This window comes from Schistocerca gregaria, chromosome 5 (genome assembly GCF_023897955.1).
Source record: "Schistocerca gregaria isolate iqSchGreg1 chromosome 5, iqSchGreg1.2, whole genome shotgun sequence".
NCBI classification, from domain to species: Eukaryota; Metazoa; Arthropoda; class Insecta; order Orthoptera; family Acrididae; genus Schistocerca; species Schistocerca gregaria.
Window position 1 is genome coordinate 254,531,731 of NC_064924.1, and position 12,589 is coordinate 254,544,319.

The window sequence follows — 12,589 nt, forward strand, 5'->3', positions numbered from 1 at the left end:
AACTATTGGTGTACCAGTAGTAATTGCAATTTTGTTTAAACATTGTTACATTTACCATGATGTACAGTGTTAATGCAACAAGATGGGTGCACATGTACAGACTTGTAATAAAGTTGACTAGAGCTACTTCACATTGCAGCTGGAGTTGCTCAAGGACGATTTCGTCTCAAATCATACAGGTCGAGAATGATTGTGTCACATTACTATTCCAAAGTTTGCTGAAAAAAATATATGTTGAAGTTCCTTTGGTACCTCTAAAAAAAACTACAGTATTTTGATTTTCTGATGAACTGTTAAAATGCTACAGACCCCTCTAAACGAGAATATTTGTGAAAATGTCGTAACAAAAGAGAAAACTGAAAAATTGTAAGAAAGAAACCATAAGTGTTAGAGATCTGAATTTATTTTCAATAAATACTTCATTCTCAATACTATGAGACATCATTAATACATACACACCTCTGAGCTTTCTAGATTTTTTTTCTTTTGAAAATAAACTATAAAAATTTGCAACTTTTTATGAATTTCAAAATTATGTTTTGAAAACAAGAATAGTCACTGGTGTTAACTGCCTTGAGAAATGGACTTATAACTGTCAGCTATGACATCAATGCATAAAATTCTTAAACTATCAAAATATTTGTACATAAAGATGAAAGAATCTAATTTTTTGTTATTTGGGAACTATTGACTTCAAAACCCCAATTCTACATGCCCAAAAAATTTCATGGCATGCTAGTTGGCATTTTTCTTAGGGAATGTACAAACACAATGGGAAATACTTGCCTGTATGAAATGTGAGAAATGTTTTAGATAGACCTAGCACTACAATCTTGGTCAAAAATCAGACACCTAAATATTTAAGTTGATAGCTGATTTTAAGTAAATGTCATGCAATCAAATAATTATTTCACAACATTGTGAGATAGAGAAAACAATTAATAATTTGTTAGAAAGCATTTTATAACAAAAATGAGATATATAGAATCTTTATACCCATTTTTTTATTATGATATTCACAAATTATTATTGACTTCTGTCATGATTTTACTTCTTCATGACTTTCTGTGAATTAAAATTGCCTACGATCAACACTGCACTGTTCAGAAGAATTCATCGTTTTTCTCATTAAACTTTTATAGCCAAGCTGAACTTGCACATGGACAAGGATGATCAAACAAGAGCAGCACTTGAAAATGGTGGCTCACTACATAGTCTTCTAAAGTATACTGTGGTCTCTGCATTTCACACACTGCAACAGGCTACATTTCATAGATAACCTTTCTTGCAAAGTACGTGTCACTCTGGGATGCAAGCCATTAGTGACTTAGTTGAATTCCTATCACGGGCGTCATAGCAGGTCACTCCCCCCCCCCCCCCCCCCCCCCTTTCTTTTTTTAATATGGAATTCCCTTAATGTAGTTACATTTAAAATTATGAGTTTCATGTTTGTTACTAATGTTGATATGGTCTGTACAAATCCAGTAGCATATCGTATAGCATCAGCAGCTTCATGCTGGAGATAAAATCTTGTTGCAGTATTTTTACAGAGACCTCCTACCCCATCATATGCACTTTTTACGTGATCTGTCGCAGAAAATATTCCTCCTGCTGAAAGCAGTTTTTAAAATAAGATGCTGCACCGACAGTCACATACATGTGTTTAGAAAATGCATAGCCTCTAAATGCTATGTCAATAATTACCATGCTGACCAGCGTATCGTGCATGTGCACTGTCATGACTGAGATCATAACTGACAGTAGCAAAACAGTCTGATGTTCCAAGGAAATGAGCAACACGTTTGAATATTGATACCTGTGGTGTGTGCCATGGGTAACTTTGAATTTTCTTCTGCGAAGCAACAAACCAGTTCTGAACGAAGTCTAAATGGAGAACTAATGTGTCAGTGTTCCGGGATGTGGCTGATATTGCTTCTGCCATGGCCTGTCTCTGAATCCTCTGGATATTATGGTGAGCTATTTCTTATGTGACCCAGTGCCTAATCTCTGTAACAAACTTGTGTCTCTGCTGTCTTCTTCACCAACTCTCCTCCCTCCCACAATGCATAGGTTATATCATTGTCAGTATCCTGAAGGTGTAATGCTTAGTCATCACTTCAACACCATTACACATTGCATACTTCTGCAACCAACATTTATCTTACGGCTTTTGGCATATACACAAGTGTCAGGTCCATCTCTATATACTTCTTCCCTGTGACACCACTTATGGTGAAACAGACAAGTTTCAAATTAGTGCAGTAAAATACATGTTCTTACTTCCATCACTGACTGGCATTTTACTCATTTTGATTGTAAGGAGTAGAATTTTGAGAGACCAGTTTTTAAATTTTGGTTTTCCTTTTTCATTGGGAGATATGCTTCTCTTATTGATCTTGTCATACATCTTTTCACCTTTGTAACTTCTTCACCATTTTCACAAATGGAGATATCAGCCTGGCTAGTACTTTGCATACTTCAATCTTTGTGATCACTTAGGTAATACTTCAGAGCAATAATAAGTGTATCATCTTAAAACAGATGCCCACAGTAAGAATTTGGGCATGCCCAAATACCTTTCTCATTCTTTATTTTATGAGCTTTTGAAATCAAATAATGTGAGGAAGTGGGTGTGTGTGTTTCTGCATGTGCTCCTTAGAGTAGCTACCTGGTGTTAGTGTCAGTATCTGTACCTTCTCAGTATAGATTGCTGCTGAGATAGCAGTATTTTGGTTTTGAAACCACACATTACATTTCGTGCACATGTCACTATCTCCAGGTTACACACCAAGTTCACCTACATTCAAAACTTGACAAAGTTTTGAAGATGTTGCTTGTGTAAAATCTGTTTCAGTTCCTTTCATTTTCTTTTGACATACTGTTTGCTTGTGCTTCTCACCTTTCCTGGATGTTTAAGGGGGGGTTATAGTAGGGGCTACAGCAGAAATGCTAACATTCAACGCATCAACTGCTTCACACCCGGGAATATAAACATCTGCACTGCCTTCTTCAGTTTTACAATTGGGTGATGGTGATTGTTCATGTGGGTTGTCACTAAATTTCTTGTAGTGACTGTAGTAATTCCTGCACTATGGATGTGATGCTAATACTGTTACTTGAGGACCAAGATATTTCTGCAACACCTCTGACAGATTCACTATAACTGTGAAGTGTTTTTCGCTTTTCTTGAACACCACTTTCTTGTCTCTCTTTTTTCCATAGTCCATGCACATCATTCTTTAACTACTGTATTTTCTCACTGACATTGTGTCTAACAAAAAGTTCAAACCAAACACAAAGGTCAATGCAGAATGGTTTATCTGCAAGTTATCACTCATTTGTTATAAACAGAAGAGCAGTGAGAACAGTATTTCCAATATGCACATTTTACACTAGAAATTCAGTGATGTGAAATATGCAGAACATTGAAAAATTTTTAACACTGTACACAGAAAAATATTACCCACTGTGTTTGCAATGACTGTTAACATATTAACCAAACAATATTTTGTCACCAAGCCGTGTCAGAAAACACTGTTGTGATTTACAAGCTTTCGGAGCCAGTGGCTCCTTCAGGCAAAAGTGTTGAAGGGGAAGGAAGAAGGGTAAAGGAAAAGGACTGGAGAGGTCTAGGAAAAGGGTTAGATTTTGGGGAAGTTACTGTGAACTGCGGGTTAGGGGAGACTTACCTTATGGGATGAAAAGGAAAGGCTGATTGTTGGGGACTGCATCGGATGAGATTTGAAAACCTGAGAGCTTAAAGGTGGAAGGCAGGGTAATATGCAAGACAGAGATTGCTTCTAAAACATTGTGGATGAGTTAATAAGAGTGAGAAGGTAAGTGCATTTACGTAACAAGAGGTGGAAGGGGGCAGTGAAAAATAGACAGTAAAGACAACAAAAGATGTAGGAAATTAAAACGAAGTGAAGCAAACAGTAGGTACAGTGAAGAAAAGCTGAGATGGAAGAAATTAACGTAAATTTAGGCCAGGTGGGTGGTGAGAACCAATGACAAGTTGTAGTGCTAGTTCCCATCTGTGGAGTTCTGAGAAACTGGTGTCTTGGGGGGAAGAATCCAAATGGTGCGTATGGTGAAATAGGCATCGAGGTCATGAATGTCATGTTGTAGAGCATGCTCTGGAACAGGATATTGCGAGTTGCCAGTATATACCCTCTGCCAAGGGCCATTCATCCTAATTGATAATTTGGTGGTAGTCATGCCAATGTAGAAGGTTAAACAGTGTCTGTGGTATATGACATGTCATTACGCAGGTGGCTCTCCCTGTGATAATATAAGTTTTGCCAGTTATAGGGCTATTGTAGGTGCTGGTCAGAGGGTGCATAAGGCAAGTCTTGGAGTGGGGACGGTCACAGGGGTAGGAACCATAGGGTAGGAGATGGGTGTAGAAGGAGCATAGGGTCTGACAAGAATATTGTGGAATTGGGAGGGGGCAGAAAGCTATTCTAGGTATGGTGGGTAAAATTTCAGACAATGGAGCTCATTTCAGGTCACAATTTTAGCAAATTGTGGCCCTGTCAAAGTAGCTGATCGACACATTCCAGACCAGGATAATACTGACTCACCAATGGTATGCTCCGCAGCTGTTTTGTGGGAAAGGATGGCAACTGTCAAAATATAAGTACTGTTGTTTGTTGGTAGGTTTAAAGTGGACGGAAGTGTGTAGGTGAGGACAAGATCAATGCCAAGGAAAGTGTCATGGGATTCGGAATAGAACCGTGTGAAATTTAATTATTAATGATTTCCGTAGTAATTTTTTAAATTTTTCCAACCTTTTTCGTTGCTATTCTTCTGTTTTTGTATTTTTTTCTATCCTTTGCACTCTGCTTATTTCTTTTATTTTGTTGCCACACTCATGATTTTTAACTCTCCTCTCTCGCCAGGATGAATCCCATTTCGTATTACATCCATTACTTTCGAAAACATGCCTTTGCACTATCAGTACAAAGGTCCCACATTCTGTTTCTTGAAACCTGCTTGTCCCTTGGAGTCGCTCCAAAAGGCCTAACATTTAAAGTCCCCATTTCTGGATGAAATCCTATCCTACACCAGGCTCTTCTGCAGTTTAAAATACAGCAATCTCCTGCTCCTACCTGGCTAATCTGTGACCTACCAGGCTTCTCTCCTGCAAAAATCCTGCAGTTATCTGCCTCTCATATGTCCCCCAGACTTTCACTCAAAAGGCTATCCCACATTCTCCTAAACTACATGAACAGTGGTATTTCCCTTCCTGTCCTTATGCAGCTCCCTAAACAACCACATCATCAACCACCACTCCTCTACTACAAACCGAGATTGGCCAACCCCCTCAACATCCCGCAGCCTACAGCACTGCCTCCCAGACCAAGAACAACCCATAATCCCATGAACCAGTCGCAGCAGTGTAGTGTCCTTAACCTACCAACAAACAACAGTACTTATATTTTGACAGTTGCCTTCTTTTCCATGTCAAATGTTCCCTCCCATACAGAGATAGCATCTGAGGCAAACATACTTGTTCAGGTGCAGACTCTTCACAGCAATACACCACCATTCTCACCTCAGCCTTCACTGCACTTCCCCACCAGCCTAGTTAAAAAGCAGATTTCCTGGGCCATTATACCCAATGCTGCTACTGCTGATCCCTCCACAAAACAGCTTCAGAGCAGTATTTCCAATAGATATTACATGTGAAGGAAAGGAGGTCTTTCCCCAAAGCAGCATGATCAAATGCATGTTTAGGGCTGATAGATAATTCAGGAGGGGAGAATGCTTTGGATGAGAGGTGAGTCAGTAGTATCCTGGTCTGGAATGTGTTAATCAGCTACTTTGACAGGGACAAGCTTTTCTAAAATCATGCCTTGAAGTGAGATCTAATCTGTCTGATAGATTTTTATCTATCCAGTTCAATAATTTTATCAATAATTGATCATTTTCATTGTTACATAAACAATATTTTGTGTAATTCTCAAAAGTTTACAGGTAGGATTTTTGAATAAATAACTCATAAAAACCCGTAAAAGGCAATTTTTAGTAATACATATTTACATTATACAGATAGCTGGAGCAGAGAAGATAATGTGTTTATAATTCCATCAGTAGTATCTGGTAATATGACACAAAAGATAGCATTCTGTGACGTTCCAAATTAGTGGAAAAATTTACTTAAAATTTGTATTTTCGTCTTAAATTTGTAAGTTAAAGGAAGCCCATAAGTGTGTGAGCGTGAACTAAATTTTAACACACTAAGAGGGAGCTGTAACACAAAACATCTGCCAGATCCCAAGTACTTTTGGTTCTCTACTGTTTTAAGAGTTTGAAATATACATTTTTTAAAGGGCCATACCATTCACAAAAATTAAGATAAAATAATTTATTTCTTTTCATTATGAGATAGGGGTCTAATATATATTTTTCCCCTGAGAAATCCATGGCCAAGAGTTGACATGATCTGTACGAGTTGAGAGGTAGTGCCCAAAGGTAGGAAAGTCGACAATAGTTTGGAGTGTGGTATGTTGATCCTGTTCCCCTCCATTCTGCATCCAGGGATGAATAACCGAGTATGGCATGGTGATTGGTTGATTATTGCACGGTCTTCAGGGTCTGATTGTGGGGATAAAATAACTTGAAGATGGCATAGTTCTGTTATTCTTAACGATTTATTCAGCAAAGAGTAAACTGTCCTCAGTCAGAATGACTTTGTGAACACTGCAACATTGTATTAGGCATGGACGTATTACAGATGGTATGCCTAATGGACTGACTGAGCTGGTTACAGAGGGCCTACAGTTTAGTGTGGACTCCAACAGCAGTAAAACTTTTCGTTTCTCGTATAGGCCCTACACCAATGATGGAGGTGAAAGAAACAAGGAATAGAAAGACTCTAGATGGCTTGGGGTTTAAACCTTAGATCCTTAGGGGTTTTTTTACTTCACTTCCCAATCTCCCAACACTTGGAACAAAAAAAAATTGTTAATTACACAGTGGTGAGGTGGCAAGTGACAAGAGCCAAATATTGCAAGAGTTCGCAAAGATGTTGTTATACTTAATTCAGCTGTAATGAAGATGATAATTTCGTGGCTAAAAAGTTACTGTTTCTGGTAGTGTAAAGGCTTATAGTTTGATCTGGTTGAAAATGGAGCAAGTAGTATCTCAAATAAAAACCAGATTTATTCAGTGTAGAAATGATTAATATGCCAGGAGTGATCAGTTGGCAGCGATTGTAAAGAGTGCTTAGCAGAATTTGTAAAGAAACTGTAATTTCTGTAAGATGGGCATTATTACTACACTATTTAAAAAGGCTGACAGGAAAAAGTGCACCCATGGCAGAGGAGTAGATCTGTTATTCCATGGACTACAATTCTAAGAGGTCCATCCTACTCAACAAAATAAAAAATACGTACTCTGGAGGAAGAACATCAAAATACTTCTATTTCTAAAAAATCCAATACTGATGTCATTTCTGCTAGAAGAATGCTCTGTGACAGGGTTAGTCAACCTTTTTTACCCTCTGCCCACTTTTGTATATCGATTAGTAATAAATGTTTCTTACTTAGAGGGAAGGGAAGTAACTTTACTTTATTTAACTTGCTGTAATTCTGCTTTATAATTAATAAATACTTTCTCAGTTTTTTATGAAAAGCTATTGAAACTGTTTTTAAAACCCCAACAGCCCACCATGAAAGCTGGAATGCCCACTAGTGGGCAGTAGGGAACAGGTTGACTACCATTGGTCTATGGGAATTACTGGGAGAACAAAAAAACACTTATTAGTGTTTGTAAGGACATCAAGAAAGTCTAGAACCATGTACCATGCAGGCATATGTGGGAATCTTTGAGCCACAAGAATATATTTAATAGTGCTGTTGCACATGTAAGACAGATTATAGAACCAAGAACAGTGTACAGATCTGAAGTGGAATTGCAGGTTAGTTCAAAATAGTCCAACAAGAAAGTTGCATTTTGCTTCTTTTCTTCATTATACGGGATGAAGTTTAAAAAAGGCGCCTCAAAATCAACACGATGGAGTTAGTTTGGTGTTACAGGAATTTGCTAGCAGCTTGTTTAAGAATTGTTGATAAATATGCTAGATAACTTTCGGCACACTGTAGTATTGTTTCCTCAGACAACACCACATGTCTCAGAAGATTGGAAACAGAATTGAAGAATCTTTTAAATGCTAGCATGTGGAGTGTCAGTAGTTCAGATTGGAACATTTTCACAAGGTTATGGTATCAGTCTGTCAAAACATACCTCTTGCACATGGGCTAGAAGTAGAAACAGTTACTGGACCAAATAAGAATCATCTCCAACCAACAGAAATGAAGTAACTTTGGTTTTGCATATAGAAAACAAAAATAAATAAAATGAAGAACTGAAGAAACTACAGTGGTCTGGGCATTTGAAGAAAATAGCTCCCTATTGTACAGGCATATAAAGAGGATGGCTTTCCACAGAAACCCTTGAATTTACTTGGACTGAAATGCCTCAGGGTGGAGACCAAGAAGGAAATTTTGTGGTAGTTGGCTGCAGTAGATCCTCAGATACCTTAAAATTCAGTAAGCTAATTAGCACCAGTTTAACAAGTAACAACTGTTTAAGGACAAAAATGTCCATCGTTCTCTGGAGCAGAAAAATAACTTTCCTGCTTAGCTACATGTACGCACTAAAAAGGAGTCTAATCAAAATATACTTTTTTACTAGTTCATAATGTCCTTTAAACATTGAATTACAAGAATAACTCATGTTTGATGAAAATTAATATTAAAAGCATTGGGTACAGAAAAGCAGTATCTGTCAGCTGCTGAAACAAGAGAACTTAATGCAGGGCTGATTGGCACGAAATTAATGCCCAATTGAGCAACAGCACAGGGCCAGGGGTGTCTATGAGAAACCTTGATAAACTTTCAACTTTGTAGTCCTGTCTTCCTCAGTTGCGTGTAATATTACGGTATAGTTATAATTTTTACATGGGTCGTCTGACAACAACTGAATAAAACTCAATTTTAGTGCCATAAGCATTTCGCCTTGATTTTCTGCAAGGCATCATCAGCAGGCTGGAATATGTACATATGTTTGCTATTTAAAACATGAAACAAGAAACATATCAGGTGTTGGAAGTACGAAACAAACCGTTCCACATTTGCAGAACATTTAAAACACCATAACCACTGTCCTACAAACATAGAACAAGAATAAGCAACCATGACAAACATCTTATTCAAACACAAGAAAACGTCCACATTCAGAACGCCATCGCAGAAAGCGAACACACACACATCAGCACAGGCTCCTTACTACACTTAATAAAAGAAATGGTAAGATAAAACACACACACACACACACACACACACACACACACACACACACACACACACACACACACACACACACAGCAGTTTCAATAATTACAGTCGAAAGTTTGGCAGTTACATTCGATCTTTAGCAAAAATATCTGACAGTTGGCAACAGAAACCAAAACATTGCACCGAAACAAGTGTTCAGTTCATAGTGCTGTAAAATGTGGGGAAAAAAAACTGCAAATGCAACAGGAGTGTAATATGTAGGAAATTGCCCACGCGACCTGTAAGTAAAGTTCAAAATATTACTACTTAATAGGAAATACCAACCACCAGAACTGTTTATAACCTATAGGTACAGTGACCAAAATGTAAATTAAATAGCAAACATGTGAAAATATTCCAGGCCACTGATGATGCCTTGCAGAAAATAAAGGTGAAACATGTATGGCACTAAAATTGTGTTTTATTTAGTTGCTGTCAGATGGCCAATAAGTAAAAATTATCAATATACCGTAATTGATAAACATTGTTTTAAAATGACAGCTGTAGTACACTCGCCAAGTGAGGTAGCACAGCTGGACTTTCATCCACAAGGATGAAATTTTAAATCCCCTTATGGTCATCCTGAGTTAAGTTTTCCATGAACACTCTAAATTGCTTAAGGAAAATGTCTGGATGGTTCCTTTTGAAAGGGATGGCCAATTTCCTTCATCCTTTCGTAACCAAACCATATGCTATGTATCCACTGATGCCGTTGTTGACGGTATGTGAAACTAATCTTCATTTTTGTAGTACATTTAATATATAATAATACCTATAAGAAGGAATGTTGTGAGATACTGAGACATTTTGTATCTGGAAGGAGATCAGAATACGTAATAGAATAATATGCTGAAGTTGTATAATTGTCTGGTTCTGATGCTCTCTCTCTCTCTCTCTCTCTCTCTCTCTCTCTCTCTCTCTCTCTCTCTCTCTCTCTCTCTGTGTGTGTGTGTGTGTGTGTGTGTGTGTGTGTGTGTGTGTGTGTGTGTGTGTGTGTGTGTGTGTGTGTGTGTGTGTGTGTGTGTGTGTGTGAACAACTACCAACACATTTTCAGTCCCCCCCCCCCGTTACTCTTTTGACCTTGAAGACCTTTAGCGAACTCACCTTTACCACTCTTAAACTTCGAAATTGTTTTGTAGCTGTAATCTCTTGTACATTAGCAATTTTTTAGGACTCTTAATTCATAAACCTTGGCCTCTCTAACTAGTCAGGGTTAATTGAAGAGTTGTTGATAATACTCTATACAAACTTTCCTGTGTTTTCTGAATAGGTGGTAAAATTTCCAAAATGCTATCACCAATACCTGATTGCTATGTCCGTTGCTGCAGAAGGCAATGACTTGGCATAGTCACATCTTGTCTACTCTGTATGAGTGGGACTGTCATGGCTGCTTTCCTGTTTTTATCCAGAATTTCGTATTGCTCTGACTGTTCCAGGGCCAGTTAGATTCCGTCCTCAGCAACCAAATATAAACAGTGATCGTCATTGCAATGAATGATATCATGACTGTAGTGGGACCCACAGTCTCCACGTCACTGTATGTGGACAACCTTTGCCTGTATTGAAGCTCTTCACCATTGTGCACCACAGAGTGCCAACTTCAGGGGCCATACAGAAAGTACATAACTGGTCTCTGAATTATGGATAATGATTTTATCTCATTAAACTCAAATTATGCACTTGGGAAGACCCAGGACTGTCCATCTGCACCATGAACTTTGTCTTGGTAATAAGTTGCTTGAAGTCATTGAGTCTTTCAGATTTGTAGACCATTTATTGGACACTAACTTCACATGCTCACATGTACATTGACCCACGCAGATTGAATGAGGAAACTTGATACCCTCAGATTTCTTGGCAACACCACCTGAGCCAGAAACTGCACAGTTCTTCTGTGTTCTAAAAAGCTTTGATTATATCTCACCTGGATGACTAAGGATGTGTGTCTTACGTGTTGGCAGCACCATCAGTATTCTCCACCACAGTGAGGTGTGATTGGCATCTGGAACCTTCTGTGGAATCTTCTGTCTGTGCCCAGTAGACAGCCACCTAGTGGAAGCAGTTATCCCACCACTGAGTATCAGATGCCAGCAACTCCTGGCAAAATATGCGGTCAGTCGGGCAGATGTCTACCCATTCATGTTATTCAACTGTGTTTTGCAATCAACAGTTCAGACTTTTCATGAATCATCCAAAAGTGGCTAGGCCACCTGGAAAACTGTTGGAGGTGCCATCCAAGGACCTCCAACTGCTATTTCTTTTCTTTGTTAGAGTTTCCATTCCTATGATTCGGATGGTTGGTTGAACTGTGGGGGAGAGACCACACACCTGATTTGTATGGACCTTGTCTGTAGTCCTAAGGCAAATACTGATCCCACCATTGTCAGGCACTTGTTCCATGTGGTTCTCCACAGCTTCCCAAACTAGACAGCCTCTACTACACATATATCTCAAAAATCAATAACTTAATTGATTTTGCTTTTGTACAAGAAGAATTCTATGTCAAGTGCACTCAGTATGTGCACAGCAGAATTGGTTGCCATATCATGGGCTCTTGCATTAAAAATTTTGCCGAATAGGTCTTCTTGGTTTGTAGTGATTCCATGAACTAGTTACAAGGCATATCTTAGTGCTAGCCCAAAAACATTTTGGTTGCCAATATTCAGAATGTATTAGTTGACTTCCACAGTTCTGGAACCACTGTAATATTAACATGGACACCGAACCACAGCAGCATTCTGGTAAATGATCTTGCTGATAAATTCGCTAAAGAAGCAACCACAGGGGAGAAACTGGAAATCTGAGCACCAGGCTCAGACCTATGATTTCAAATGCAACATAAAGTTTTGAAAATCTGGGATATTCATTGGCAGGCTGCCATAACACTCAATAAGCTGAGTGCCATAAAGGGACCACCAAGGTGTGGCATACTTCTGTCCAAACCTCTTGGAAAGATACCATTGCACTGTGCTAACTACGTATTGGCCACACGTCTCTTTTACATCAAGAGGACTCTCTCCAGTACAGCTTAGGTAGTCATCTGACGATAGCCCATATTCTCAGTGTGCGCTGTGTCTGATACAAAATTATGCATATATGTAAATTTTTTTAAAATGTAGCAGTTGAAGTTAATTGACTCTCAAGTTTCTATAGGCTTAATTTTCTCATCCCATTTTGATTGTACTGACTATATTGACCCTTGGCATATCCTTCCATAACTGGCTAGTTTTCAGCTTTTCTCACTTCT

The 12,589-nt window shown here is 38.5% G+C and overlaps 1 protein-coding gene across 8 annotated transcripts in view; it reads left to right on the plus strand.

The window, feature by feature from the left end:
* The window catches only part of LOC126272632 (RNA-binding protein 39), a 72,144-nt gene that overhangs the window by 58,174 nt on the left and 1,381 nt on the right, over positions 1 to 12,589 (plus strand). The gene's annotated exons all lie outside the window — the stretch shown is intronic.